The following is a 7,740-nucleotide window of genomic DNA, read 5'->3' as shown; positions in this document are numbered from 1 at the left end:
CTGGCTCCCTTGGCCTGAAAAGCGAGATGAGCGCCGCACCTCATAGTCTCCTTTGACTGGCCTTAACCATCCAGGGGTCCTTTACTTTTTTACCTTTACGGCTGGAGGAAGTGTGCTTATGAATACCAGTTTCTGGAGTGCTCTTGCATATCCTGCTTGCTGGCTTCCCACAGGCATCTGGTTGTCCACAATGAGACCAGAACCATTGGGTTGATCCAGCAGGCTCTTGTGTTTTAAAGGAAAACATAATTTGAACACAGACGTATTGAATAACTGAAGTGCAAGATAGCCATGCGATCTAGCATACTGAAGAAATGGTCCTCATGCAATAACTGGCTTCCCATCAGATTTACAAGGAACTACATATGCTCATCAGTTTAAAAACTAGTTAGGCCTCCAGCCTGATCTATAAATACATTTTCATTGTAATAGTTAACGAGACACACAGGAAAACCAAGTTAGCTGGGACTTGTTGTTCATATTGGCCTTAGCTGAATGATTAATAGTCAAATCAACTTCGGTCTTGTCAAGTCTAAAACGTAGCAGCAGTAATATTGAATACTGAATATAAGGATCAGTAAGGTCAACTTCAAAGTATATTTCCCATATATTAGCTGTCAGTCCATAGCATTCCATGAGTGTGCACACCCTCCACATGAGCAAACTTCCTGGAAGGCCTTCACTTACACAAATACAGATAGTTCGTTCCTGTTTGCTTTTAAAGGATTTAACTGATGGCATCTAGATGAGAAGGTTTCAGAGATTCTACATTTCACTTTTCTCTCTCTTTCAGGCTTGTTTGCACATGCCCACCTATTTACTTTCCCAAAGTCTCCTTCCAATAAAAGAAACATGGGCCTTCTCGGGTTTTGAAGTGAGACAACATCATGAATTGTGTTGATACAAATGTTCACTTTGCAGAAGGTTCCCCCCGCTTTCAGGATATGCAAATAAACGGTGTGTGTCCACGGAAGATCACCACCATAAATGCCCTTCATCCATCTTTCTTTCTTTCTTTCTTTCTTTCTTTCTTTCTTTCTTTTTGGTTTTTACCAACCCTAACCCTGGCAAATGTTAATCCAGATATATCAAACTGAAGGCTTTCAAACATAGCTTCCAAATGAACAAAAGCATTCTGTGTTCTCAAAAACATACAAAGCACTCTGTCAATAAACATGCCGGTAACTTTAAAGGACCAAAACATGGAACAATTCTTAATTGTGGTTTAAACTAGGAGCTCCCAAAAATGTCTGGCCAAACAACATCTCATCTGATCCAACATGTTTCCTTTCATCCCAAAAGCAGTCATATACATACTGGACTGTATGCCTAAAAGATTTCCTAAGGCATGTCTGTTCCAAGATGGTGTAATGGCAGCATATTGGACTATAATCTGAAAGACCTGGGTTCAAATCCCCACTCTGCCTGGGTGGCCATGTGTCCTACCTTACAGTGAACATTCATCTGTTTGAAGGTGTCCTCTACTTGAGGGCTGTCCAGTCCAAGCCTGCTTTAAAGAAAAGGAACTATTAAAAGAGAGAGCATATGCGTTGAAGTTGCCCATCAGTAGTTAGCAGCATCTGGTCCACTACAGCAAGATTTATTTTTGGCAATGCATAATTTGCAACTCTAATTCAGCCGTGAAGCTCATTGGTGACCTTGCACTAATTATTCTCTTCTTTACGTTTTAAATGGTCTTTAATGCTATATTTTGAATTGTTGTAACCCGGCCTAGGACTGTAGGGTGAAGTATGAGTAACCAATTAAATTATTTTTGCTAATAATAACAATGTTGACACCTGCTGCTTGAGTAGCTGCCACATTTGTATCTCCATAGATGGATCATGGCCATTTTGAAAACAGAGTATTCTACAATCTGAATATGGAATTATACAATCCAGCATAACTACATACTTCCATGTAATGGGTTGTATTCAATGCAGCATTAAGCCAAATGTCCCTTCATTGTAAGGATTTCTCCTTGCACAACAGAATACTCTCCTCCACCCTGCACACTTCCTAAATTATGGGGGTTCCCCCATATTTTGGGAGCAGATGTGGGGGTGGTGTTTTGGAAAGGAGGGGGAGGGAAATCCCCTTGTACTAGCACAACTGTTTAATTGAATGCTGCCCAATGGGATGAATTCAATGAATCCACTGTGCTAGCAGAAGCCAGTATTCCTGCTAGTGCAGGCATAGGCAAACTCGGCCCTCCAGATGTTTTGGGACTACAACTCCCATCATCCCTGACCACTGGTCCTGTAAGCTAGGGATGATGGGAGTTGTAGTCCCAAAACATCTGGAGGGCTGAGTTTGCCTATGCCTGTGCTAGTGCAATAGGGCTTCCCCCACTGCACCCCATGTACTCCTTGCACTTCCCCCAAATCCATTCTGGAGGGCCAGAGAAAACCCCAGAACAGCACATGGGTGTGGGGAGGAGAGGAGATATTATTACATGTGGCAAGCAGAAATTACTTGCCCCAATGAAATGATTGTATTAGCATGATGCTGAATTCTACCCGTTATATTTAGGGTCAGGAAGGGAGAACTGTAGTGTTATTTCTCCATTGCTTTCTTTTGTAGTTTTCTGTTACGCCTTTCAGACATGATAGCTGGAGAAGTATGAGACAGGCTTGTTCTCCATCCAGCTCACGATTCCAAATTATAAGCGAATTATGGTGAAAGTTGCTGGGAGAAACAGGGAAGTTATTTCCTTAATGCTTGTAATGTATCAATAGGATGGTGCCATACAGATTCAATATTGATGTACTGTGATCTGATTTTTATTTTTATTCTGATAGCTTGCAATATTTTAAATCTTCACAGTTTTAAAATTACTGTTCATTTAATATTTTAATTGGGATTGCAAACCAGCCAGAAAAGCCTGCAACCTAGAGTGCTCAGTTTGGTGTCAGAGTCAGGTTGCGTACACAATTTACCTGCAAAGCACATTCTTTCCCTCAAAGGACTGTGTAGTTTACCCCTCGCTAGGGCTACAATTCCCACAACGCTTTAATAAACTCCCTGAATTCTTTGAGGGAGAAAACGTGCTTCTACTATAGTGTATACAGAGCCTCACACTTGGCGATGAAGCCCAATTGGGTGGTCTTGGGCCAGTCACTACCTCTCTGCCCAACCTACCTCACATGGTTGTTTGGGGATTGATGGGAGGGGGGAAGAAAACAATGTGCACCACTTCGAGCTCCTGAGAGGAGAAAGTGGGATATTAATTAAATAAATAAATACAGCAGGGATTGTGAACCCACGTCTCATCACATTGTTGGACTATACCTTCCATCCGCCTCAGCCAGCATGATTGGAGTTGTAGTTCAGCAACATCAGAGGCCCATGTGCCTTTAACTGCTATACAAATGGTGGGCAAAGAATGTGGTTGGTTCTGGTTATCTCAGCATGAAGATACAGCAATGGAGAAAGTTTCACCTACTAAGGTTTGGCCTATCACAAGTTGTTCTTAAAACCACAGGATCGTCACCACAGAAAATGTGGCAATCTTAACATGTTCATTAGGGTCATTGAGACTGAAACAAGTTGAATAAGATTACTCCAGAGAAAGTTCTTTGAAGCTTTAAAGGGCAAACAGTCCTCCCTGTCCCATAAAGCTAGCTTATGGGTTGTTGTTTTTAACGTACACAGACATACATATATATCATATATAGTGGTGTGCCAGGAGATATTAATGCAAACAAACTATATCTCATTAGACTTCGTGCCACAGATTCTCTCTGAAAAGAGAAGTTTTCATAATATTTATGTGAGCATTTATTTAAACCACAGAGACTTTCAACACATACAGCTTGAAGCCTAACATTTCCCAGACATTAGCTGCAGATCATCTAAACTAATTCCCTCTGTTCACACCATATGTGGAACCATGAAGGAGCTTTTACAACATAGTTCCCATTTTGAGTTTTATGTTGGGGGTTTTTAAACACACGCGTGCACACTGGCAGAGTAAAATAAGATTAGCCATATAGTTGATTGTACTGGCACCAGTAGAAATTATGTTCATTTTTGGCCTTAAAAGGAAGCTTTTAAAGTTTTACGGCTGAGACCAAAAATAGAGAGAAAAAGGAAATCCTGCCAAGTTTGTGGGCAGTTATTTCCCTCCCCTCACTCTTTTCATTTAGATTAAAAAGTTATTTAAGCAGAACAGTGATATAAACCCATTTCACTGTGCATAAGGAGGCAGGTTCTAAGGCTGGAATACTATGCATGATTACTTAGAAGTAAGCCCTGCTGGAGCCAATAGGTGTTTCCCATTAGGTTTTACTCATAGTAGACCTACTGAAATTAATAAACCTAGATCAGTCTAATTTCAGTGGGACTTCCTTGAGTAGAACCAACATTGGCTTCAACCCAATGGTGGCTTGCTTCTGAGTAAACATGCTGGAGACATATTTTTGCAATTAACTGCATTTTTCTAAACAAAATGCAAGTAAAGATTCAGAGAAACTCATTTATTAGCTGCTGCAAGATGCAGCCACCAAGTCGGATCACGTCAAAGAAGGAATGTACAAATTAGTGGAGAACAAGGCTCTTAGTGGCTACTAGCCGTGAGGGAGGTATACTGCCTCCCTTTGCTGTTTGAGGGAGGCAGTATACCTCTCAACACCAGTGGCTGGATATCCGAAATGGGGAGAGCTCTATTGCACTTGGGTCATTTTTTGGGCTTCCTGCAGGCATATGGTTGGCCACTGTGAGATGCTGGGCCATTGGCCTGATCCAGCAGACTCTTCTTATTTAAGGAACTGATATCCCACCTTTCTATTTATTAAAACAATAACATGCTCAAGAGAGCTTAGAATAATAATAAAAAGGACCATCATTAAACGTTCAAAAACCAAACAACACAACCATGGAACAAGGATGCTAGATCCTATACAATGGTTCATTCCTATGACTTCACATGCCACTCAGTCTGAGCATGATGCCAGTCCAGTGCCACAAGCTGTGAGCTTCTTGCACTGGCACAGCAAGGGCTTTATGCCAGCTGTACAGGGAAATCTGCCATCGCAAATGTTTAAGAGTTGGGGTGACGTCATAGTTTCTGAATAAGCCTTCAAGAGACAAGTTCCGTGATGCTGAATATTTGATGCTAGCCAGGTCTTGAAATTCATCTTCATTAAATGAGAATGTTTCATTCTGTCAACTTCATCGCACAGAGAAACCTCACACAGCTTCAGGAATGTGAGCACCACCTGTTTCCCAGAGGGCACTGAAAAAAAGGAAGACAGACCCTTTGCTCATGGTACAGAGTGGTGCTTTGAAAGCACGAGCTGAAGGATCTCCATCAGAGCCAGGAAGACACCTGTCTGAGGCCAGATTTGCAAAGACTGCTGTAGACGTCACTTTGCAGGCAGGTCTGCTACTGAGCCACAGTCATATTGTCCTCTGGGGGCTGCTGAAAGCCATAAACTAACTCAGCTCATGTGATGTGTCCATACACACCACAATATGCAGTGAGATGAGCACCACACCCCATAGCTGCCTTTGACTGGACTTAACCATCCAGGGGTCCTTTACCTTTACCTTACCTTTTGATATGCAGTGTCTAAGCAGCAATGAAACAGACACAGGAAAAGGCAACTCTAGACTTTGTCATTTGATGGTATAAAATGTTGTGAAGCGCTTTGTGAAACATGTTGCTTAAAAAGCTGACTATGAATTGCATCCAAATTAAGTCATACCCAGACTTCACCCACAGAAGCTAAAGGAACTAAGTTAGTCAGGACCCAGGGAAATTGAGGGTGCCATGACACCAGAGAGAGAGAGAGAGAGATGCAACCAGCTTCAAATCCACATTAAACTCTAATGTGGACAAGTCTCAAGTCATAGGATCAGGTTTTAAGGCACACGCTTACTTTTACTGTGTTTACAAGTTATGTTGAGAGACTCGCACAAAGTCTTTCTCTTCTCTTTTCTTGTCATGTCTTTTCTTTTCAAGCACACTATTCTAGTCCTGAAGTGCCAAAACACTTCTCTGAAAACAGACCTCCCAGTTTAGCGGTGGGTTTCCCCACCGCCTTACATAGGTCAAAGATCAGTTTTGATCATTACTCACTAGAGTGAAAGGTTGTTTTAACACCTTTTTCTGAAATATGAAATTTACTTCATATGTCAAGGGATAGTAAATTCTTAACAGCACGGAGAAGCCAGAAACAAATATTATAGAAAGGATTTGCAAAAGAATTCAAAGTGAAGAGGCACAAGGGGGGCATGAGGTAACTGCTATCTAGTGAACTGCTAGAAGCCTACACACACACACACACACACACACACACACACACACACACCTCATGGTCTCCACATATTCTACTGCCTTCCTGATAGGGGCAACCTGTGATTAGGCAGCCATGTTATGGACCTACCCCATTCACATGATATATGGAGTGATGGACGGTGGCCTGATTTTTTGCATCAAAAGGGAAACACAAGTGAAGGAACTTAAACTCCATCCCACTTTCATTTCATTACTTCACACAGGCCACGGGGGGGGGGGGCTGGGTGCCTTCTAGATGTTGTTGGATTACAGGTCCCATCATTCTTGGCCATGATGGCTAGAGCTGATGATGCCATGCCCCTGCTCAAAGAATCCTAATCAGAGGAAGACCTGGTACTCCCTGAAGGGAACGGTATGGAGGTGGGGTCAGGTAACAAAGCCAATCCAGGACCGTCAGACCATATGGCATCCCAGCTGCTGCTCCAATAGAGACCCCAGACTTGGAGGTAGAAGCTGAGCCTGAGAGAGCTCTAGTGCAAGACTAGGCAGTGGCCAGGCAATGGAGCATCCTTCAGAAAGTCAAGGCCTCCTTCAGAGTAATGGGCTATGTGTGAGGGGAAAGCTCTGGTAGCCACCATCTTTCATAGGGATACTGGATAAAAGCCTTCAGGTCCTTGAGAAAGCTGTTGGAACAGGATTGGTCCTATGGTGTGTTGATGGGCTTTGTTACCTTGATCTATGACTGGCCTTTATGTCTCTTGTTGATCCCTTCCCCACCCCACTTTTCCTTGGACTGTGACGTGACATTAGTCTCTGGACATGGAGGCTCCCCATGGGTCCTTTGCTCTGATACTGGAAATAGGCTGGGCTGGAAGAAAGGTTCCTGGAGTAACAGCATGGGGACAGGAAGGGTTTGGCTTCCAGTGTGTCCGTCTCTCCTTTCATGGAAAAACCAGACATTCAAATATGTGCCCTCTTTTTTTGGTGATGTGTTCTCTTTCTTCCCCCCCCCCCCCCCGGCCTCACTTCTTGCAGCTACCTAACTTCCCATCCCAGTCCTTGCGGCTGCTTTAAACATTTTTTTTTTTAAAGTCAGGAACCTAACACTCAATCTCCTACTGCCTCATGTATCCATTAGCCCTCAGTTTTTTAGTACATTGCAAGATCATAGTGATTTCCTATAAAACTTTTTGTAACTTGGTGCCATGCTATAATATTGTTATAAGATGGGGGTGATCTGGATGTAATTTTATGTAGGTAAAATGGGGTTATATAAAAAGAGAGGCTGTCAAAGTCGTCAAACTAGTCTATTTATAAAATTAGTGGTTCTAGCCCAATCTGTTAAGTTTCTCTTTCCATCATTAAAGTGTACAAGTGACTTACTACCATGGAAACTTCTGGCTGGCGATTCTTCCAGAATGGGCCTAAAGGGGCAGGCATCCCCCATTCCCAGATGGAGGCAATCACATTGGTAATCCAAAACTGGGAAGGGGGATAGA

The sequence above is a fragment of the Podarcis tiliguerta genome, assembly GCF_965153285.1.
Source record: "Podarcis tiliguerta genome assembly, chromosome: 7".
In the NCBI taxonomy this organism is placed as follows: domain Eukaryota; kingdom Metazoa; phylum Chordata; class Lepidosauria; order Squamata; family Lacertidae; genus Podarcis; species Podarcis tiliguerta.
The sequence above is the reverse complement of the archived record's forward strand: the minus strand, read 5'-3'. Positions refer to the sequence as shown.